Source organism: Urocitellus parryii, chromosome 5, assembly GCF_045843805.1.
Source record: "Urocitellus parryii isolate mUroPar1 chromosome 5, mUroPar1.hap1, whole genome shotgun sequence".
In the NCBI taxonomy this organism is placed as follows: domain Eukaryota; kingdom Metazoa; phylum Chordata; class Mammalia; order Rodentia; family Sciuridae; genus Urocitellus; species Urocitellus parryii.
This window is the reverse complement of record NC_135535.1, coordinates 155,690,174-155,714,407: the sequence shown is the minus strand read 5'-3', so window position 1 is coordinate 155,714,407 and position 24,234 is coordinate 155,690,174. Positions and strand designations below refer to the sequence as shown.

Genomic DNA, 24,234 nt, shown 5'->3' with positions numbered 1-24,234 from the left:
TTCTTTTCTTTTTATTTTTTTTAACATGTGGGCAGTGGGCATCCAGTTTTCTCAGTTCCATTTATTGAGGAAACTATCTTTTCTTCCTCCTAGATTCTTGGAAACTTTGTTGAAGATTAGTTAATAATACATATGTGGGTGTATTTCTGGGTTTTCTGTTGTGGTTCCTTGATTTGTGTGTATGTTTTTTCATGCCCGTGTCATGCTATTTTGGTTACTGTAGCTTTATAATATAATTTGAAATCAGAAAGTGTGATGCCTCCAGTTTTATTCTTGTTCAAGATTCTCAAGATTCCTTAAGCTGTTTGGAATCTTTTCTGGTTCCTTGAGAGCTTTAGGGTTTTTTTTTCTGTTTCTTTGAAAAATGACACTGACATTTTGGGAATTTTGCCATCGGAATAGGTATTTTATTGAGTCCATAGATTGCCTTTAGGTAGTATGGACATTTTGACAATATTGATTTTATTGATCCATGATCATGGATTATCTATTCATTTATTTGGGTATTCTTCAATTTCTTTAATCAGAGATGATAGTTTTCAGTGTATAGAGCTTTTACCTCCTTAATTACATTAATCATGTTTATTCCTATGTGTTTTATTTTTTCTTGGTTATTGTAAATGAGATTGTTTTCTTGCTTTTTGATTTTGGTTTCTATTTGAGATAGTTCATTGTTAGTTTATAGTAATGCTACTGATTTTTGTGTCAATTTTATGTCCTATTTTACCAGACATAAATATTAGTTTTAACAGTGTTTTGGCAATATCTTTAACATTTTCCATCTATAAGAACACGTCATCTCCACAGACAATTTAATTTCTTCCTTTCTGATTTGTATGACTTTTCTTTCTTTTGTTACCTAATTGCTCTAGGTAGGACTTCCAGTACAAAGTTGATAGAAGTGGCAAGAGTGAACATCCTTGTCTTGTTCCTGATCTTAGAGGAAAAGCTTTCAATTTTCACCACTGAGTTAAATGTTAGCTGTGAGTTTCTGTTATATGACTTTGATTGTGTTGAAATATATTCCTTCTGTATCTAATTTACTAAGAATTTTTAATCATAAAATGATGCTGAATTTGTCAGATCATTTTTCTGCATCTATTAATGTATTCATATAATTTTTTTAAAGAGAGAGAGAGAGAGAGAGAGAGAGAGAGAGAGAGAGAGAGAGAGAGAGAGAGAATTTTTTAATATTTATTTTTTAGTTTTCGGCGGACACAACATCTTTGTTTGCATGTGGTGCTGAGGATCGAACCCGGGCCACATGCATGCCAGGCGAGTGTGCTACCACTTGAGCCACATCCCCAGCCCTATTCATATGATTTTTGTCTGTCACTCTGTTAATATGATATATATTATCAATTGATTTATATATGTTAAAACATCCTTTTATCTCAGGGATGAATTCCACTTAATCATGGTAAGTGATCTTTTAATGTGCTGTTGAATTGGATTTGTTAGTGTTTTGTTGAGGAGTTACATCTATGTTTATCAAGGATATTGTCCTATAATTTTTTTTGTGTGTATGTTCTTTTCTTGCTTTGATATTAGGGTAATGCTGGCCTTGTGAAATGAAATTGGAAGTAGCCCTCTCCTCTTCAATATTTTGGAAGAGTTTTGAGAAGGATTTGTATTAGTTCTTCTTTGAATTTTTTTTTTTAGAATTCAGCAGTGAAGCCATCAGATCCTAGGCTCTTTGATGGGAGACTTTTTATTATTGATTCTATCTTCTTACTTATTGGTCTCATCAGATTTTCTGTTTTTGCATTATTAAATCTTGGTAAGTTGTATATATCTAGGAATTTTCCCACCTATTCTAGTTGTCCAATTTATTGGCATATAATTAACCTTTCATTGTGGTGTTATGATATCTGTCTTTCGATTGTATCAGTTCTGTTGTCTCCTCATTCATTTCTGGTTTTATTTATTTAAATATTTATTTTTTTTCTTTTTCATTTAATTGATTTTTTAAAAAATACACGACAGTGGAATGCATTATAATTCTTATTACACATACAGAGCACAATTTTTCATATCTTTGTATATAAAGTATGTTCATGCCAATTCATGTCTTTATACATATACTTTGTTTTTTTTGCATTACAATTCTTATTACACATATATACCACTATTTTTCATATCTCTGTATATTAAGTAGGTTGACACCCAATTTGTGTCATCATACATATACTTTGGATAATGATGTCCATCACATTCCTCCGTCCTTGCTAATTCCCTGCCTCCTCCCTTCCCCTCCCACCCCTCTTCCCTATCTAGAATTCATCTATTCCTTCTTGCTGCCCCCCTCCCTATCCCACTATGAGTCAGCCTCCTTATATCAGAGAAAACATTTGGCATTTGTTTTTTGGGGATTGGCTAACTTCACTTAGCATTATCTTCTCCAACGCCATCCATTTACCTGCAAATGCCATGATTTTATTCTCTTCTATTGCTGAGTAATATTCCATTGTATATATATGCCACATTTTTTAAAATCCATTCATCCACTGAAGGGCATCTATGTTTGTGCCACAGTTTAGCTATTGTGAATTACGTTGCTGTAAACATTGATGTGGCTGTGTCCCTGTAGTATGCTGTTTTTAAATCTTTTGGGATAGTCCGAGGAGACGGATAGTTGGGGCATATGGTGGTTCCATTCCCAGCTTTCCAAGGAATCTCCGTACTGCTTTCCATATTGACTGTACCAATTTGTAGTCCCACTAGCAATGTATGAGTGTTCCTTGCCCCCCACATTCCCGCCAACACTTATTGTTGTTTGTCTTCATGATAGCTGCCATTCTGACTGGAGTGAGATGATATCTTAGAGTAGTTTTGATTTGCATTTCTCTGATTGCTAGAGATGATGAACATCTTTTCATATATTTGTTGACTGAGTGTATATCCTCTTCTGAGAAGTATCTGTTCAGGTCCTTGGCCCATTTGTTGATTGGGTTATTTGTTTTTCGGTGTTTAGCTTTTTGAGTTCTTTATATACCTCAGAGATTAGTGCTCTATCTGATGTGTGACGAGTAAAAATTTGCTCCCAGGATGTAGGCTGTCTGTTCACTTCACAGATTGTTTCTTTTGCTGAAAATAAACTTTTTAGTTTGATTTCATCCCATTTATTGATTCTTGGTTTTAATTCTTGCACTATAGGAGTTTTATTAAGGAAGTTGGGGCTTAATCCCACATGATGAAGATTAGGGTCTACTTTTTCTTTTATTAGACACAGAGTCTCTAGTTTAGTTCCTAGGTCCTTGATCCATTTTAGTTAAGTTTTGTGCATTATGAGAAATAGGGGTTTAATTTCATTTTGTTGCATATGCATTTCCAGTTTTCACAGAACCATTTGTTAAAGAGGTTCTCTTTTATCTAGTGCATGTTTTTGCACCTTTGTCTAACATAAGATAATTGTAATTTTGTGGATTAGTCTCTGTATTCTCTATTCTATACCATTTATCTACCAGTCTGTTTTGGTGCCAATTGTTACTATTGCTCTGTAGTATAGTTTAAGGTCTGGTATAGTGATGCTACCTGCTTCGCTCTTCCTGCTAAGGATTGCTTTAGCTATTCTGGTCTCTTATTTTTCCAGATGAATTTCATGATTGCTTTTTCTATTTCTATGAGGAATGCCATTGGGATTTTGATCAGAATTGCTTTAAATCTGTATAGTGATTTTGGTAGTATATTCATTTTGATAATATTAATTCTGCCTATTCAAAAGCAAGGTAGATCTTTCTATCTTCTAAGGTCTTCCTTGATTTCTCTCCTTAGGGTTATATAGTTTTCATTGTATAGATCTTTCACCTCTTTCCTTTAGTTGATTTCCATGTATCTTATTTTTTTGAGGTTATTGTGAATGGGGTTGTTTTCCTCATTTCCTTCTCAGAGGATTTGACACTGATATACAGAAATGCCTTTGATTTATGAGTATTGATTTTATATCCTGCTACTTTGCTGAATTCATTTACTAGTTCTAGAAGTTTTCTGGAGGAATATTTTGGGTCTTCTAGGTATAGAATCATATCATCAGCAAATTGTGCTAATTTAAGTTCTTCTTTTACTATACATATCCCTTTTCTTTCTTTCTTCTGTCTAATTGCTCTGGCCAGTGTTTCAAGAACTATGTTGAGTAGAAGTGGTGAAAGAGGGCATCCTTGTCTTGTTCCAGTTTTTAGAGGGAATCCCTTTAATTTTTCTCCATTTAGAATGATGTTGGCCTGAGGCTTAGTGTAGATAGCATTTATGATGTGGAGATATATTCCTGTTATCCCTAGTTTTTCTAGTGTTTTGAACATAAAGAGGTGCTATATTTTGACAAATGCCTTTTCTGAATCTATTGAGATGATCATATGATTCTTATCTTTAAGTCTATTGATGTGATAAATTACATTTATTGATTTCCGTATGTTGAGCCAACCTTGCATCCCTTGGATTAATCCCACTTGATCATGGTGCAGAATCTTTTTGATATGTTTTTGTATTCAATTTTCTAGAATTTTATTGAGAATTTTTGCATCTATGTTCATTAGAGATATTGGTGTGAAGTTTTCTTTCTTTGAAGTGTGTTTGCCTGGTTTTGGGATCAGGCTGATATTGGCCTCATAGAATGAGTTCGGAATTACTGCGTCTTTTTCTATTTCCTAAAATAAATTAAAGAGTATTGGTATTAGTTCTTCTTTAAAGGTGTTGTAGAACTCGGCTGTGATCCATATGATCCTGGGCTTTTCTTGGTTGGTAAGCTTCTTATGGTGTTTTCTATTTCCTCACTTGATGTTGGTCTGTTTAAATTGTGTATATCTTCCTGACTCAATCTGGGCAAATTGTATGACTTAAGAAATTTGTTGATGCCTTCAATGTCTTCTATTTATTGGAGTATAAGATTTCAAAATAATTTCTAATTATCCTCTGTATTTCTGTAGTGTCTGTTGTTATATTACCTTTTTCATTATGTATGCTGGTAATTTGCTTTCTCTCTCTCCTTCTCTTCTTTAGCGTGGCTAAGGGTCTGTCAATTTTACTTTTTTTTTTCAAAGAACCAACTTTTAGTCTTGTCAATATTTTCAATTGTTTCTTTTGTTTCAATTTCATTGATTTCACCTCTAATTTTAATCTTGACTTCTGCTTTTGCTGCTGGTTTGTTCTTCTTTTTCTAGGGCTTTATGATGTAGTGTGAGGTCATTTATTTGTTGACTTTTTCTTCTTTTAAAGAATGAACTAAATGCAATGAATTTTCCTCTTAGTACTGCTTTCATAGTGTCCCAGAGATTTCTTTATGTGAGTCTATGTTCTCATGTACCTCTAAGAACTTTTTACTCTTCTCCTTGATGTCTTCTGTTACCCATTGTTCATTCAGTAGCATTTTGTTTAGCCTCCAGGTGATGGAGAAATTTTTATTTTTTTATTTCATCATTGATTTCAAATTTCATTCCATTATGATCTGATAAAATGCATGGTAGTATCTCTACTTTTTTGTATTATGTCTTCTTTGAGATCCCAAAAAAGAGTTGCTTTGTGTCATGGTATATGGTCTATTTAGAGAGGGATCCATGTTCTGGTGAGAAGAAAGTATATCTGCTTGATACAGGTTGAAATATTCTATATATGTCAGTTAAGTCTAAGTTATTGATTGTGTTATTGAGTTCTGCAGTTTCTTTATTCAACTTTTGTTTGGAAGAGCTATCCAGTGGTGAGAGAGGTGTGTTAAGGTCACCCAAGATTATTGGGTTTTGGTCAATTTTACTCTTGAATTTGAGAAGAGTTTGATGAACATAGCTGCACCATTGTTTGGGGTATATATATTTATGATTGTTTTGTCTTATTGGTGTATGGTTCTATTGAGCAGTATGTCATTTCCATCTTTATCCTTTTTGATTAACCTTGGCTTGAAGTCTACTTTATTTGATATGAGTATAAAAACCCTGGCTTGCTTCCGCAATCCATGTGAGTGGTATGATTTTTCCCAACCTTTCATCTTCAGTGTGTGTCTTTTCCTATCAAATGAGTCATTTAAAAATGACCCAACAATATGGAGGCAGCATATTGTTGGGTCATTTTTAAAATCCAATCTGCTAACCTATGTCTTTTGGTTGGTGAGTTTAAGCCATTAACATTTAGGGTTAATGTTGAGACATGCTTTGTATTTTCAGCCATATTTGTTTATTTTTGTTATTTAACTTGAATTGGTTTTCCTCTTTGATTAGTTTTTCCTTTAGTGTACTACCTCCCTCTTCTGATTTTCATTGCTGTTTTTAATTCCCTCTTCATGAAATATTTTGCCAAGGATGTTTTGTAGTGCCAGTTTTCTAGCTATAAATTCTTTGGTTTATTATGGAAAGTTTTTATCTCATTTTCAAATTTAAAGCTTAATTTTGGTGGATACAATATTCTTGGTTGGATTTCAGAGCTTGATATATGTTTTGCCAGGATCTTCTAGCTTTCAGGGTATGTGTTGAAAAGTCTGCCATTATCCTAATTAGTTTCCCTTATATGTAATATGATTCCTTTCTCTTGTGGCTTTTAAAATTCTCTCTTTATTCTGTATATTAGGCATTTTCATTATAATGTGCTTGGTTTGGATCTGTTGTGATTTTGTACATTTGGCATCCTGTAGGCTTCTTGAATTTGGATTTCCAATTCACTCTTCATGTTTGGAAAGTTTTCTAATATTATTTCATTGAATAGATTGTTCATTCCTTTGGTTTGGACCTCTGTGTCTTCCTCTATCCCAATAACTCTTAAATTTGGTCTTTTTATGCTATGCCATATTTCTTGGATGTTAGGCTCGTAGTTTCTTATCATTTTCTCTGTGTGGTCTATGTTCTTTTCAAGATGATTTATTTGATCTTCATTGTCTGATGTCCTATCTTCTAAGTAGTCTACTTTGTTGGTGATGCTTTCATTTGAGTTTTTATTTGGTTTATTATTCCTTTCATTTCAAGGATTTCTGTTTGTTTTTTGTAGAACCTCTATCTCCCTATTGAGGTGATCTTTTGCTTCTTGGATTTGTTTATGTAGCTCATTGTTGAAGTGATCTTTCACTGCCTGTATTTGTTGTATTATGTCTTCTTTGAGATCCCAAAACATTTTAACCATGTATATCCTGTTATCTTTCTTTGTCATTTTTTCTGCTATAGCTGCTAATGCTTCTAATGATGTATTGTCTTGATTTGTTTGTGGTACTTTCTTTCTTTGTCTTTTCATGTTGCTCATATGTCTTCCTTACCAGCTATGTGGATCTGGTGTGTTATTGTTTTTACCCTATAGATTTGTAGTACTCTTTTAGGATTCCAAGATTTCTTGTGCTCAAATGGCAATTTGATTCCTGATAGTGATGCCCACCAAAAAATGGTGAGGAAGGTTTTCCAAGATGCAGTTAGTCTGCTTCCAGTGCCGGGGTGGCTGGTGATGTGGGGGAAACTGGGCGATGGCCTTGTGCTCTGGATAGGTAGCAGGCTAGTGATCTACATGGGAGCAGAGCGCAGTCTGGAGTTCTGTAGAGATGCTGGTAGGTGGTTCTGCTAAGGTGCTTGTCATGCGTGAGCTGGAACTGTGGGCTTTGGGTCCAGAGTCTGAAGACTTACTTGAGCCCAGAGGCTCAGATTTCTGCATAAGTGGTCTCAGTGCTGGTGATTTCCATGAAAATCCACTGTATAGGGGTCTTTTCACACTCTCTGGGATGTTGTATTCTGTCTAGATGAGACCTTGTAAAGCAGCTGCATGTCTGCTTTCTGGATTTCATGCCTCAGAGCAGCCAGAAACAGGACTTCCTTGTTCCACCATCTTCTCGCCGTCCCCATTTTTTTTTAAATGTAGCTGAAGATTTTTCACTTTTATCCTTTTAATTATAGTTTATTTTGAATTTTCTTTTTCATGTGAAGGATTTCTATACATATAATGTTCTTGTATATCACATATTTTAGCAGTTGTAGAAATTGTTATTTGCATATTGCCTTGTTACAAGTAAAATAGAATGGATCAAATGTGAAAACTACTGAGTCTAAGGCTTATGATGCCAAGGAAGAGTAAGAATGTATTTATTAACCCCGAAGTGTCTACTGTGACTTGGCCAAACTTGATCATGGGGATATCTGGTATTGACTCAGCAGTGTTTGTTCCAGAAAATCAAGCTTAGTCACATATTTACTATATAATGAAATGTATAATCCAAAACATAGTTATAGTAAAGTTATGTATTCAGGATGTGCATCTCTATTTGTGTGCATAATTAGAAAATATCACAAGGATTGTTACAAGTGAAAATATTTCTGCTAGTGCTACAGCTTTCTGTGTTAATACTAGTGCTGGGAGAGTGCCTGGGATGCTACTGGCTAAAATTCAAAGAAAGTTTTGAGGCTACTTAGATGAGGCCAATAGTTCTAACACTGGAGCAGAACACTCATACAGCCTTCTGTATATGTTATGCTGTTTGTTGGTTAGGGATTAATTGCCTGAGGGCTAATTTAATATGTAACAAGAAGTTCAGTTTGTTCCTTTATTTTTTAAAGCCATACTTGGTTTTGCTCTTAAAATACTATATTTGGGCATTTTCCAGTTTGCTAGTTAGGAGGAAGCTAACCAGCTTTTATATTATATCTCATGCTCCAAATGGGAGAACAGTAGAAATACTTATGCTGAAATACATCTAGTGAAGGCAAATATCATGAGAAGATGGAGTGGTATTGCTGGTTTGCTCTCCATTTTGTTCAGTGATTTAAAAGGTATCATGTATGTATAGTTTTACTTTCGTGTGTATGTATATATTTTTTAATATTTATTTTTTAGTTGTAGTTGGACACAATACCTTTATTTTATTTGTTTATTTTTTATTTGGTGCTGAGGATTGAATCCAGGGCCTCACACATGCCAGACGAGCACTCATCACTGAGCCACAACCCCAGCCTAACTTTCGTATATTTTTGTTTTAAACAACCAAAATATGTAAGTTCATCTAAGTAATATTTTGCAGTCAGTATTACAAATTTTTATAGCATAAATAGCTTTTCTTTTTTCTTATGGTCAACTGATATGTGTATTCATTGACCAAATAGCCTACAGTTAGTTAACTTTTTTAGCATGACTTGTAGAATTTTAGAAGGACGCCAAGATATTAACCTCTAATGTACATTTCATTTTTCTTTTTAAACTGTATTGTTATGAATCTAATCTAAAAATATTTTTGACTGTAGCAGGCAGTATTAATGCATGCTAATATTCTCTATATTATAGCATCTGGTAACATCATAGTTCAGTATTTATCATCTACTCCATTATAAAACCTTTGTTCCAAAAAAGCTGTATGAGCTTATTAGATATATACACAATTAAGTAGGTAATGATCTGTGGCTTCATCCATACAGCATCAATAGCTGACCTGTGGCTGATTTTCAAAGTGTGTTGCTGATTGTTGATAGGAAGTTTTTAGATTATGGGATGGAACTGTTTAGATTATTTTGAGGGTTATTTGTACTTTAAAATTTAAGTTACACATTTTGTTTTAACCTATTTACTTAATGAAGAAATTACAGTATAGTAGTCCCCTCTTGTGTGGTTTCATTTTCCAAGGTTTTAGTTACCCGTGATCAACACTGCCTGAAAATATTAAATGGAAAATTCCAGAAATAAATAATTATCAAGTCTTAAATTGCACAACATTATGAGTGGCATGATGAAACCTCACATCATCCTGCTTTGTTCTGTCCAAGACGCGACTCATTCCTTTGTTCAGCTATGTCCTCCACCAGCCTGCTAGTCACTTAGTAGGTAGTTGTATAGGTTTTCAGATTGATGGTCATAGCATTGCAGTACTTGGTTTTAAGTAACTCTTATTTTACTTAATAATGGCCCCCAACACAAAAGTAGTGATTCTACTTTATTGCACTTCAAATATGCCAAAGAGAAGCTGTAAAGTGATATCCTTTAAGTTAAAAGATGAAAATTCTCTATTTTGGAGAGGAAAAAAATCATATGCTGAGATTGCTAAGAACTATAGTGAGACTTAATCTATAAAATTAGGAAGAATGAAAAAGAAATTTGTGCTAGTTTACTGTTGCACTTCAAACTGCAAAATTTATGGCCACCATGCATGATCAGGGCTTAGTTAAAATGGAAAAGCATTAAATTATAGAGTTTGGTACTATCCAAAGTTTCAGGCATTCACTGGGGGTCTTGGAACATATTCCTCCTGGATAAAGGGGGTCTACTGTATTTCCTCCCTTTGAGTTAGTTATTGGTATTTATCTTTGTGGTGTTAAATTTTCCATTCAAACATTGGGAGTTACAGAAGTTCTTATTCCTATTTCTGTTTGTACAGAATGAAATGAACCCCCACATATGTTATTGATGGTAACTGTCAATTTATATCTTTAACCTAAATTTATATTTGTAAAATTCAATATAATTGGTTTTGGCCATGTTTCCCAACTTTAATATGAGAGTCATTGAGAATAGTTAACAATACATTCAACAATTTCAAGGATGCTCACATGTGAATTTTGATGAATAAAATGTGGGAAATCATTCAAGTAAATCTCCATGTTTTAGAGTTCTTTTGTCAGTTCTTTAGTCCAAGTTGAATGTTCATACTTCAGGATAAAGGAATAGTTTCTTTGAGTTGAAGTAGCAAGTCCTGGGTGTATGATACAGTGTCATGTTAAAAAAAAAAAAAAAGAAAATTTCTGGTAGGCAGTAGTGTGCATTTGTTGAGAAAAAATGGATAGCAAGTTCTAACTTGACTTTTTTTCCACTCTCATAAAAATATACATCTGTATTGTGTGTAAAAACATACATTAAGCTCTTACAGTAGCCGGAAATACTGTGTGGTGATACTGAAGAATGTGGATAATTGTATTCTTAGGATAAGCAGATGATGCTATTAACATTATTATTTATGAAATTTGGCATTAAAAACTTATTTTGAAGACTACTAAAATGAAGGGTAATAACACTTCAGAATAATAAAAATGTAGTTAATATATAGCTTGTAGAAGGTGAAGTGCATATTACCTAAGATTTCTCTGAAAATACACATATCTGAGGAGTTATAGACACCAGAAGTAATGTATAGTTGATGATTGTTAATGAAAAATTTGATTAGCATTTCTTACTTGCTACACCTCATGTGAACTTGCTCCAAAATTGATGGAATTAGGACAGTGCTAAGAATTCATTTCATTATATCATATTATAAGCAATAAAATTTTTATTCATAAAGGGAAACCATGCTTTACAAACCATAACTCATTTTATATCTAGTAATCTATGCAAATATACTCTTTCATCATACTCTATAAATCGGCTATTTACTCCAGGGCTGGAGTAAACAACAGAGTGAAACTTCCTGTTGAAAATGAAACTCAAAATTACTCTGCTATAATTTGGGAATTTTGGATTTTTTAAAAAATGGAAATGCATTAAAAATGAGATAATATATTACATAATGAAAAAACTAGTAACTTGGTTTCAGTAAAGGCAGAAAGTACTTTATTATTTTTAAGCCTCTCTTCCTAAGCACTAACATGTGCAATATATTCATGAATAAAATTCCCATCTCTGTGTGAGGCCAGTCTGCTGAAAATAAAAAGGCACACATGACTCTGTCATGCAACAAGATAAAAACTATGTTCTTTATACATGGAAACAATTTTATACTAGGATGCGTTTTAAAAATATGACAAAATTATAAAAAAAGTCAGTTTATGGAAAGAAAATACACTCTTCCCACATTATGTAAATATTTTGCACTAGGGTGCTCTGAAATAAGAAACATCCCATATAACATTTTACTTTAACAAAGAAAAAATAGGTAATGATTATTTACATAATAACAGGAATTTCTAGAGCATGTGAATGTTCACCTATCGATTATTGACAGAAAAGTTGAGAGGTTAAGAGTGTCTACTGAACATTATATTTTTCTTTCTTTCTTTTTTATATTTATATTTATTTATTTACTTTTATGTGGTGCTGGGGATCAAACCCAGTGCCTCACACATGCCAGGCAAGTGCTCTACCACTGAGCCACCACCCAGCCCCTGAACATTCTTTAGAAGTAAGGATAGTGTCTGAGGTTGAGATAGTGTCTAATCTTCTCGCTAGACATTTAGTTTATTTATTTTTTACAATAATCATGTGGTATGAAATTTGGCATTAAAAATTTATTTAGAATGTGGTAGGAATATAGGGCCTAATAGGTGAAAACTGATAGGTGAAAGCAGGTAATGTTTTGATAAGTTCTTACCCTCCTCCATTCTTTCCCAATTTCTTATAATAGGCTCTAACTAGAATTCCTAGTACTTAATATGCAGCAGTGGCATTCTTTAACTTGGAAAGGTATGGATGAGTACATTATTATTACAAGATGAAAGCGAGTCCTGGGTAGGGAAACCATGGTCTAGATAGTATAAGGTGGCTGCTAAAGGATTATTAAGAAGGAAGATTGATATGGTTAAGTTAATCTCAGGGTAATATGAAATCTGAGGTACTTTTCTTGAAGCAAAATGCAAGGTCGTGTGGCAGAGTTTTACTATGAGATACTTATCATATTCTTTTTAAAAAGCTTTCTCCCACACTAGGCCACTCACACTGGAGGAAAGTTTAAAATCCGGTTTATATTTTTTTAAAAAAGCAAATTCTTAATATTGTGCAAGGAGAGACAAGTCTTCCCTTCTCTTCCTTGCCACTCTAGGAAATCCCCTCCAAGTTGGAGAGAAGGTGGGGAGTTGGATGGGATTAGAACAAGCTTAGACATGGTTTGTTTTTTGGTGGTCTTTTATTACTCTATGCCACCACTCCCCAATTCTAAACAGGGTGGGAGACATGGTAGAACTTGCGGCATTGAACTTTGGGATATCTGAGATGGCCAGTGAATCCTAGGTCCTCAATGAACTTCTGGTAATAAAAAAGTATCTAGGAGTCTTAGGGAAGAGTGAACAATTTCTGCTATGTTGTCAGCTGAGACTTTCTTTTCAGTTCTGGGATAGTTTATAAGGGAATATGAAAAATTTCCTTGGGATCAGAAATTAATGCATGAAGTTAGGGAGAGAAGGGTTCAGGAAGCTTGATCACATGGAGAAGATAAAATGGAGCAGAGGGAACTGGTTGCAGCAAGGTGCAGCTGATCTCAGAGATCACCAGCATCATAGGAGGTGGTGGGAATTGAAAGAACCACAGACCTGACAGTGCCTTTTATTGAGTACTGACCTGTGCTGAAGACCAGCTGTAAGAAGATGCATCAGGAGTAGAAGGCCAGTGAAGAGTCAAGACATATCCAAATAGACGTGTATATAGATGATTTCCAATTGTCCTGGGTTGGCAGCTACCGGGCTTAGATGCATCCTTAGGGAGGGGCTATCAGAGAAAAATCTGAAAAGGAGATTTAAACCTTAATGTGATTGAGTTATAAACCTAAACAGACTGAGAAATAAGTGCATTGGGATGAGTTTACTTGAAAGGGATTAGATTAAGTTTTTGCTCTGAGTAAATGAGGCTTAGAGTAAAAAAATATTTTTTTATAGAAAAGAAAGTTATGTTTTTACACATTTGTGTTTATGATAATGAAATTCTATCTGCTATAAAGTTCCAAATCCAGACCTGAATGAGGAAATGTTGTGGTGTTTGGAAATAGAGCAGAGACTTAACTGTGAGTGAGAGTATATGTGTTTGTGGGGGTCTAACACTTGAGTTTTAGCATTTACTTTGACTTTTGCATTCCATTTCTGCCATAGCCAGCTTAGAGATGAGTGTCATTTTGGTTAGGGTTGCCATATAAAATATAGGACATCTAGTTCAATTTGAATTTCAGATCAATGAAGAATAGTTTTCTAATAATTATGTACAATTATGTCCTGAATGTTGCATGAAACATACTTATATTAACAAAGTATTCATTATCTTTTGGAAATTGAACTTAACTTACAGTGGTTTATGTTTATTTGCTAAATCTGGCAAACCCACTCTTTGGTACCCTGAACCAGAGAAGAATTAAACCAGCCTGCATGCATGTTTGTCTAGTGATCTGTGAAGTTCCACAATATGTGGGTGCTGCAAAATGGAATTAATATTACATTTCATAAAAAAGATAATTCTTAGTTTATCTTGATGGGTTAGGCTGGTACACTGAGGCAGCCAAATAAGGCCAGACAGAATGGAAAGTTTAATCTATAAAAAATTATAAGAAAGTAGTTTATTTTAGTATATTTTCTACAACATGTAATAGTAAGTGGCAGAATCAGGATTTTTTTTCTCCCAGCTCTAAATGGCATCTACAATACAAATTAAATTTTTAAAGAACTTTTCAGGAATATATTTATTGTATAAAGGAAGGTACTCTTAAAAGCTGGGTGGTTTGGTAACTGCTGCTATTTTCTATAATGTCTTCCTCCATTATGGCCAGACCTATGAAAGGAATTTTACAAGTCTTTTCCAGGAAGGATGCCTTTGAAATTAGTCGAAATATTTTAAAGAAATCATGAGATGTTATTTCTTTTTAACTTGGCATTTTATTCAAAGGATGCTTCTGAAATTAAACCAGTAGGAGTTTAGCCAAAATAGTGCAGTGTCACAATGATGTCATTTAGAGGAATGTTGTGCTGAGTTAAATAGCTCTAATTATTAGCAACTTTTAAATCATAAAGGAATTAAAAAACCCCACTTTTCTATTTCAGTGTAATACAGATTGATTAGATGAGACATTTTGCCTAGTTTGGATAGCTGACTTTTGGTAACTATTTTGAGATTTCAGTGTCACAAGAAGTCTCCTTTCCTTATACTATTTTTTTTCCCCTGAGTTCTAGAATAATTCTTTGCTCTGGTCTTGTTTCCTTCTATCCTCTGATGATTTTACTCTATCAAGAATTCTTATTTTCTACTGTTCGTTTTTTCTACTAATTTTGTTTCTTTAGCATATTAACTTGTTAAATTGGATACAAAAAAAAATAAAGCCCCAAACAAAAAAACAGTGGTGGCAATCACTACCACCACCTCTTCAACCTTCATTCAAAGCAATATCCCATTCAGTAGCTATCCTATCTTTCTTTTTTTTTCTCACAGCTAAGTTTCTGAAATATTTTAGGTAGAAAGATAAAAGAATAGTTGGATGTTTCCTTCAGCTAATTATTATTAACTGGTATTCTATTTTCATGGAGTATCAGATATATAAAAATTCAAAAATTGATCATGAAAATAAATGAAAACAAACATAAATATATACTTTTCTCAAATATATGTTTAACATACAAAATTAAAACAAATTTTTTTTTGTCTAGGTCAGTACTTTTTTTTAATCCATCCCTCCCTCCATCCTTTCCTTTCCCTTCCTCCCTTTCTCATTTCCTCCCTTCCTTGTTGAGGATTAAATCCAGGGACTTGGCAATACCAGGCTAGCACTCTACCACTTAGTTACATTTCCAGCAAAATCAACTTCTTAAGATAAAAGCAATATTATAAAAATATTTCTTTTGTGAATCCTTTCTCCTTTCTCCTTCCCTCCCTCCTTTCCTCCCTCCCTCCCTTCCTTCCTTCCTTTCTTCCTTCCTTCCTTCCCTTCTTTCTTTTCATGGGTTGGGCTAAGCGAGGCTTTTGAAAATAAGAGACCAAAGGACTGTCTGTGGCTTGGAAGGCCCTTACTTTCCTTGGAAAAGTTACCTTCGGAAAGCACAGGCATTTTATTACTTCAAGATCTTAAAAATGTACTCAGATTTATAAAGACAATCTGTTATTAACATCTTTGTTCATTTTATGAACATGAAATATGTGAGCAGTATTTGAATTGTTAATTTCAGGGAGGGGGAGGTTTCCATGACAATTATTTTTCTGTGATTCCTTTCTCTTTCATTTCAGCATGAACCATCTGAAGGGCTCTATGGTGACCAGCTCAACAGCCTTGCCAGTGGACTCAGTGAGGGGTTTTATCAGCAGTTGTTAGGTAGATCTAATGACCAATTTTAGTAATTACTTTGGAGGTTTTAAATTTTTTTTTTTTAGTTTTACATGGACACAATATCTTTATTTTGTTTATTTATTTTTATGTGGTGCTAAGGGTCGAACCCTGTGCATCAGATGTGTGATGCAAGTGCTCTGCCACTGAGCCACAATCCCAGCCCTACTTTGGAGGTCTTAATTATGTGCTTGCTATTTTATTCTTAGTATTTGCTATTCTCTCTTTTTGTAATGCTTTTCCACCAGAGCGTCACAGGATGGTTCCTTTTTATCATTCAGATTTCAGCATGAATATCACTTCCTTACACATTCTCTGATCCACCTAACATAGAATTGCACTCCTCACCTCTTCATACCAGTAATCACTGTATGGAATTATCTCACACATTTGATTTTTAAAGTAATTTATTGTCTAACTTTCCTCATTAGAGTGTAAGCCCTCTATGTCTCTTGCTGTTGAATGGTGCTCAATAAACACTTTTCAAAGAAATAAGTGATATGAAATGCTAAAGACACCACTAGATGAGAAATGTGACTTTTCTAAGAAGGGAGATTTTATACACACATATACACACACACTACACACACACACACATATACACTATACACACATACACACACACTAGCTTTGTATATAAACCTCCAGCTTACTTTTCACTTCTAAGTAATTTGTTTTTTGCCCTTTAATTTCATGAACACTGTACTTATGATCACTGTTCCAATTAACGTTTTGCAGACCTTTAAACTTTTATAAGGAACTCAACACTGTCAATTGGACTTCTGTATTATAAATTTGATTTTTTTCCTCCTTCCACCAAGATTTCTGCCTGCCTGTCTGAACACTTCTCAGTTTCCCTCAGGGTAAATACTAGTATTGCTTAGAACATGACTGCTCTTCTTTCCTCCTTCTCCGTATCTTTACCCTCCTGCATCCTCTGTATGCCATGTAAAGTGATATTATACATACTAATGGAATTAATAACTGCCTCTAATTTGATTATTAGATAATTCCCGTATTTTTAGTCTACCCCCAATATTTATCTTCAGTGCTAAAGTTTCAATCCCAGGTATTTAATGGGTTTTCAAGCTCAACATGTTCATGATTTAAATATGTTACATATATATTATTGTATGTTATAACTATATTAAATATGTATGTTAAATAATATTTAACATGTTATCTATTCTTTCCTACATTTTAATGCCTTCTTTGCATTGCTTTCTTTACCTAGGCAGATGCTTGCTGACTGGTTTTCTTGAATTCTGATTTATGCCTTTCTAACTTGGCCCCATATTGATACTGGACAATTATTTTAAAATGCAAGTTTTATCCTCACATAAAGCCCTTCATGGTTCTCTATTGTATTTCGAATGAAATCCAAATTCCATAAGTCCATTAATATCCTTTGTTTTCTGAGAGCTTTATTTTTAGCCCTATCAGAGTCTTTTCAGTTTTTTGACTACATCATATTTCCTTTGGCTTTATGCTTTACATATACTGCTATTTCTGTATGATTTTTTTTCCTGGAATTTCCTGCCTTGGATCCTACTTATACTTTAGTTGCAGATGTGACTGCCCCAATGTGAGGTAGATGCCACTTTATGGTGTTCATTTCACACACACACACACACACACACGTGTGTGTGTGTGTGTGTGTGTGTGTGTATAACAATCAGAGATTGAACCCAGGGGCAGTAGCAATTGAGCCACATTCTGAGCCCTTTTTTATTTTTTAAATTTTGAGATAGGGTCTTGCTAATTGACTTAGGGCCATACTCAGTTGATGAGTCTTTGAATTTGTGATTCTCCTGCCTCAGTCTCCCAAGTTGCTGGGATTACTGGCAAGCTCCATGCATATCTTTATCTCATCACTTGTCATCTGTGCTCTATTTTTTTTCTCTTTCCACTGTTTTATAAGTTCCATGAAATTACAAAGACCTTTTTCTTTATCAATACCTTCAACAGTGCCAGGTACAAATTTGGTTTAATGTTTTAATCAATGGTTGTGAAGTTAGCAATAATGCATAATTTTCTCGTCCCCGCCCCCCCCCCCCCCGTGTGTGTGTGTGTGTGTGTGTGTGTGTGTGTGTTTGTGTGTGTGGTAGCAATAGTAAGCCTTCAAAAACTTTTGAGGCCATTTGATAGAATCTGGAGCTAGCCATTTTCTTTTGCTCCCCCCCCTTTTTTGGTGATGGTATTGTCATCAACCAAATTGTTTTATTTCTGTTTTCTTGTTTTTTTATTTTTTATTTTTATTATTAGTTGTTCAAAACATTACATAGGTCTTGACATATCATATTTCATACATTTGATTCAAGTGGGTATGAGCTGCCATTTTTCTGTTTTCTTGTTATATTCATTTTTAAATACTAGTAGATTGCTTAAGCCTCTACATTTCTGTGATGATTTCAGATAGTTTTCAAGACTTTTAGTTAAAGCTCTTCTGTCAAGGTTGCAAAATATGGTTTGCTTCCTGATGACTTTCTTTGGAGGGAGTGTTAGAGAAGTGGTTGTGAATCCTTCATTTAAAAAAATATTCTTTTGTCTTGGAAGATTTTAAATTTCCCTCTGCCATTTCTTCTTATATTCATTGCATAGTTTTCAGAGAGTGCTTCTCTCTCTATTCCTCTCTCACCCAAAGACTGCCTGTTGGACACACCTGTACTAGTTCTTCTCTCTATTTAGCTTTGATCTACCAGGGAACCTTTCCAGTATTTTTGCAATGAGTAGAATTTCTCTTTCTAGCTGTGATTTTAGATCAGTCATAAATCCCACTGCTAGGTTTTTTCTTCTATTCTCATTGTGATATTTCTCGCAGACTGCCCTCATTCAGGTAGGTTTGTACTGGGAGGTGAGAGACTAGGAGTTGAATTAATTTTCTATTTATATGTAGTTTGAAATCTTGGTTGTTCTCCCTTCTAGTTATGCTGAGGGTGTAGATTTTTTGTAGTTTTTTTTAAATTATTTTTTTGAGTTTCAGATTTAGCAGTTGTTACTTTAGCTATTCAGAATTAGCTTTTAAGTGTTTAAAGGGATGGAAAACAATGTTCTAATTGGTAAGATAATTTGTTTCATTTCTTTCAAAAAATAATTAGTGATGTTCTTTAACAAGGATTGTGACATTTCTGTTTGGCTACCTCTATGTTGTCTAACAGCATCAATTTAAGAAACAAATAAGGTGTTTATCAAAAGAAGTAGAAAAAAGATGAGATTTAGCATTAGTTTCAATCTTGAGATAAATTCAGATTAGGATGTAGGTGACAGAAAGTAAATTAGGGATTTCATAATTTATGACCAATAGAAAAATACATAAAATAAAATTCAATCAGGATTGGTACTATATAGTGGGGTAACTGTACTCTACAACAATTTATGATATATTTCAAAATAACTAGAAGAGTCTGAGTTTTCTAGCACTAGAAATGATAGATATTGGAGGATGTGGACATGCTAGTTACCCTGATTTGTTTGCTACAAAGAGAACACATATATTGAACTATTATAGTGTACCCCATAAATATGTACAAATATGTTAATTAAAAAAGAAGAAAACAAATAATTTATTAACAAATGGACAAAAGATTTGAATAGACACCCAAAAGACACACAGGCAGCAAAGAAGTATACAAAAAGATGCTCCACATCATATGTCATGAGGGAAATGCAAATTAAAACAAATCTAAGCAATAATGAGATCACTACATACCTATTCAAATGGTTAAAATACACACATTCCTTCCCTCCTCCCCTCACCCCTGCCAAAAAGAAAAAAGAAAACCTTACCATAGTTAAAGCTGGAAATGATGCAGAACAATGGAAACTCTCATTAATTACTAAAAGGAATGCAAAATGTTACGGTCACTTTGGAAGACAATCTGGCACATTCTAACAAAGCTTACTACACAATGTAGCAATAATATTCCTAGGCATTTACCCAAATAAGTTGAAAACCCATGTCTACATGAAAACCTCCACATTAATGTTTATAGTAGCTTCATTCATTATCACCAAAAGTTTGAGCTATAAGAAATAAAGATGTTCTTACTGAATGGGCAAACTATGGTATATTTACACAATAAAATATTCTACAACAATAAGAAGAAATTAACTATTGAGAACTGAAATGATATGGGGGAAGTTTAAATGCTAGATTCTTATTGCTAAATGAAAGAATCCAGTTCAGAAAAGCTACATACTGCGTGACTCCAACTATATGACATTTTGAAAAAGGCCAAATTTTAGAGACAGTAAAGTGATTAGTGGTTGCAGTGAAGGGATGGGGAAAGAACAAGGGATTTTTATAGTGGTAAAACTGTATGAAGCTATAGTGGTGGGCACATTAGTAGAAACGTGTGTGTGTGTGTGTGTGTGTGTGTAAGGACGGTATTTGGGAACTATATTCTAACTGCTTAATTTTTCTATACACCTAAAACTGTTTTTTAAAAATAAAACTGATAAATTATAAATATTTATCCTTTATACTAAAGACATCTCTAATGATTTTCTCTTTAAGAAAAGTAGTTAAGTCCTAGGTGCAATAATAAGAATGAAACATTTTAAAAACAATTTGGCACCCCCCTGCCATGATATTGATTTCTTCAGATACTTATCTAAGCTCTTTAGAAAGTAGTCCATGGAGCTCTTCTGGGTTTCTTTCCATGCTTAAATGTTTGGCTCCTGTCAAAAGAACAAAATTCACCTGCTATATAATACTGTAGTGAAAAAATTCTCAAATGCAAAATGATAAGTTGTGACTTAAATGGAAAAGTAATGGTTCATTTTTCTCAACCAAAATGAATAATTTGTTTATGTGGGTGGTGGTTATAGAGGTGGCCTGGGTGAGGAACAGGGAAAATTATTCATTCTTAATCAGCATTGGACATTTAAAAATGCATTTCCAGTAATTAAATAAAAACATATTTCATTTCCATCTGAGTCTGAATAATTTACTGCTAGTGAAATTTAAATATTTGGTATATAAAAAATGACTTAGGAAAATCTGTATAAAATATCCTAACAGGAATATAGAGATTGTTCTATAAAGGAAACAGTTTGGTTTGCTGCCTATAAAATACTTTAAATAAACATGTTAGGGAAAAAGAATCAAGGACAATAAGAAATTATCTAATCCAAGAGCTCTCTAGCCCATGGAGTCTTGCCTTTTTGATATTTTTCTTTCTTGTTTTTAGAAACTATTTGTTTTCTTTCAATGCCTTCATTTCTTTCTTTGAAAAGTTAATATTCCCTTATGTTTTCTGAATATCTATGCTATTTTAGCAGGCTTTTCCTTGTTAACTTCCTGTCTTCCTCTCCTCCCAACATACTCTATAACCCACACTATCTCTTCTCACCCAGGAGTCTCCAATTTAAAACTGCATGGAGATCTGTCCTTATGACTGTCTCACAAACATACCCCCATATATTAATCCCTGTTAAATTGTTAGATGTTAGCAGGATGCCCTCTTCCTTCCATTCCAAGTTTGAGGTGTTCTTATATATGTCTTCACGGTACAGAACTCCCTCATCCAAATCTTCATTCACAGCAAGAATGAATGCTCTTATGCTTTCCAGTTAGACACTCTGTGGTATCAAGGGAGTGGACCAGGAGTGAGACTACTGGTTACCATTGCCTTGGTGATGTGTATGAGACTACTGGTAGCAGTTGAAGTGGGATTCAGAGCTCTGCTTCTTTTACAGGAATGAGATCACTTGCTAGACTTGCCAATCCACATCTTCTGAGTGTACCCTCTTTTCTGCTATCCAAGGTATGAGGTGGCTTATTTTCAGACTGTAAATACAGATGATCCAGGCATGGTGGTACACACCTATAATCTTAGAGACGCAAGAGGCTGAAGAATGAGGATCCCAAGTTTGAGGCCAACCATGGCAACTTAGAAAGACCCTGTCTTGAAAAATTAAAAAAAAGAAAGGGTTGAGGGTATAGCTTAGTGGTAAATCATCCCTGGGTTAAGTCCCCCTGTACTTCTCTTTAAATAAACAAACAAACAAACAAATAAAAAAGAAAGATTGTAAACACAGATGGCCCCAGATGGTCCTCCTTCCCTAAATATAGTCCTTGCTTATCCTGGATGATTTTACATTCCTTCCTACTCCATCACCTAACTTAGCTGGAGGGAGCCAACTTTATGTTCCAGTGAGTACTTGACTTGAATGACTCTGCAGGAATTTGAGAGACCCATACATACCCTGGGTTTTCTGCTCTAAAGTCCAGTTGCCTGTCAGCTAGCAAGTTTAATCAACTCACAGTAGGTGGTTCTGGAATGATCTGGATTCTTGGCAGCCAGTAAAGGAGACATTTTTGCCAAGGAGGATGTCATACTGTCAAATCACGACAGTCATGCTTAAGGAGCTCAGTTTTATCTGGCTTCTAATTGAACTTTGAACAGAAAATGAACACTTCTGTAGGTTTTCCTCCTGCATCCAAGTGCTTGATTAACTTTTTAGAACTTAGTGTAATTAGTAGTATTTTGGTTCTCTGAAACATTTACCAGAATAAGGTGTCCAGAAGATTGGTAGGGACCACATCACAATTGGGGGATCTAGATAATCATTGGGAGGATGTATTTTGTAAGTGCTTTTTGAATTTAGGATCAATATTACTGGAAGTTAGCACAGGTATTCTTTTTATGCAATGAAATTGAATAACTTAGATAAAAGGAATTAGTAAAAATGATGAAAGGTTGAGAAAACATGATTCATTGGAAAGTGAAATTATTCTTTAGAAGAGAAGGGAAAAAAGGAACTCAATCATTTGTAAAAAAAAAAAAAAGGAAAATTTTCCTTATGTTAGAAAATGGTTATTATTTATTTATTTCTGTGAGTGTAGAAAAAAACAAGACAAAGCTCTGTTTTTTTTTGTGAACTTTACACAAAATTTTTATTTTATTTATTTATTTATTTTTATTTTTTATTTTTTATTGGTTGTTCAAAACATTACAAAGCTCTTGACATATCATACTTTATACATTAAATTCAAGTGGGTTATGAACTCCCATTTTTACCCAAATTACAGATTGCAGAATCACATCGGTTACACATCCACATTTTTACATGATGCCATATTAGTGACTGCTGTATTCTGCTACCTTTCCTATCTTCTACTATTCCTCTCCCTTCCCCTCCCATCTTCTCTCTCTACCCCATCTTCTACAATTCATTTCTCTCCTTGTTTTATTCCCCATTCCCCTCACAACTCTTATATGTAATTTTGTATAACAGTGAGGGTCTCCTTCCATTTCCATGCAATTTCCCTTTTCTCTCCCTTTCCCTCCCACCTCATATCTCAGTTTAATGTTAGTCTTTTTCTCCTGCTCTTCCTCCCTGCTCTGTTCTTAGTTGCACTCTTTATATCAAAGAAGACATTTGGCATTTGTTTTTTAGGGATTGGCTAGCTTCACTTAGCATAATCTGCTGTAGTGCCATCCATTTCCCTGCAAATTCCATGATTTTGTTATTTTTTAGTGCTGCATAATACTCCATTGTGTATAAATGTCACATTTTTTTTTATCCATTCATCTATTGAAGGGCATCTGGGTTGGTTCCACAGTCTAGCTATTGTGAATTATGCTGCTATGAACATTGATGTGGCAGTGTCCCTGTAGTAAGCTCTTTTAAGGTCTTCAGGGAATAGTCCGAGAAGGGCACTAGCTGGGTCAAATGGTGGTTCCATTCCCAGCTTTCCCAATAATCTCCATACAGCTTTCCAAATTGGCGGCACCAATTTGCAGTCCCACCAGCAATGTACAAGAGTACCCTTTTCCCCACATCCTCGCCAGCACTTGTTGTTTGACTTCATAATGGCTGCCAATCTTACTGGAGTGAGATGATATCTTAGGGTGGTTTTGATTTGCATTTCTCTGACTGCTAGAGATGGTGAGCATTTTTTCATGTACTTGTTGATTGATTGTATATCCTCCTCTGAGAAGTGTCTGTTCAGGTCTTTGGCGCATTTGTTGATTGGGTTATTTGTTTTCTTATTGTTTAATTTTTTGAGTTCTTTGTATACGCTTAAAAGAGCGTACTACAGGGACACTGCCACATGTATTACAACTATCTTATATTTGATACAGGGGCTAAAAGCGTGCAATGGAGGAAGGATAGCATTTTCAACAAATGGTGCTGGGAAAACTGGAAATCCATATGCAACAAAATGAAACTGAATCCCTTTCTCTCGCCATGCACAAAAGTTAACTCAAAATGGATCAAAAAGCTTGATATCAAGTCAGAGACTCTGCGCCTGATAGAAGAAAAAGTTGGCTCCGAACTACATATTGTTG

At 34.3% G+C, this 24,234-nt stretch overlaps 1 protein-coding gene across 1 annotated transcript in view; it reads left to right on the top strand.

Moving 5' to 3' along the window:
* The window catches only part of Ctnna3 (catenin alpha 3), a 1,674,700-nt gene that overhangs the window by 169,187 nt on the left and 1,481,279 nt on the right, over positions 1-24,234 (top strand). The window lies entirely within an intron of this gene.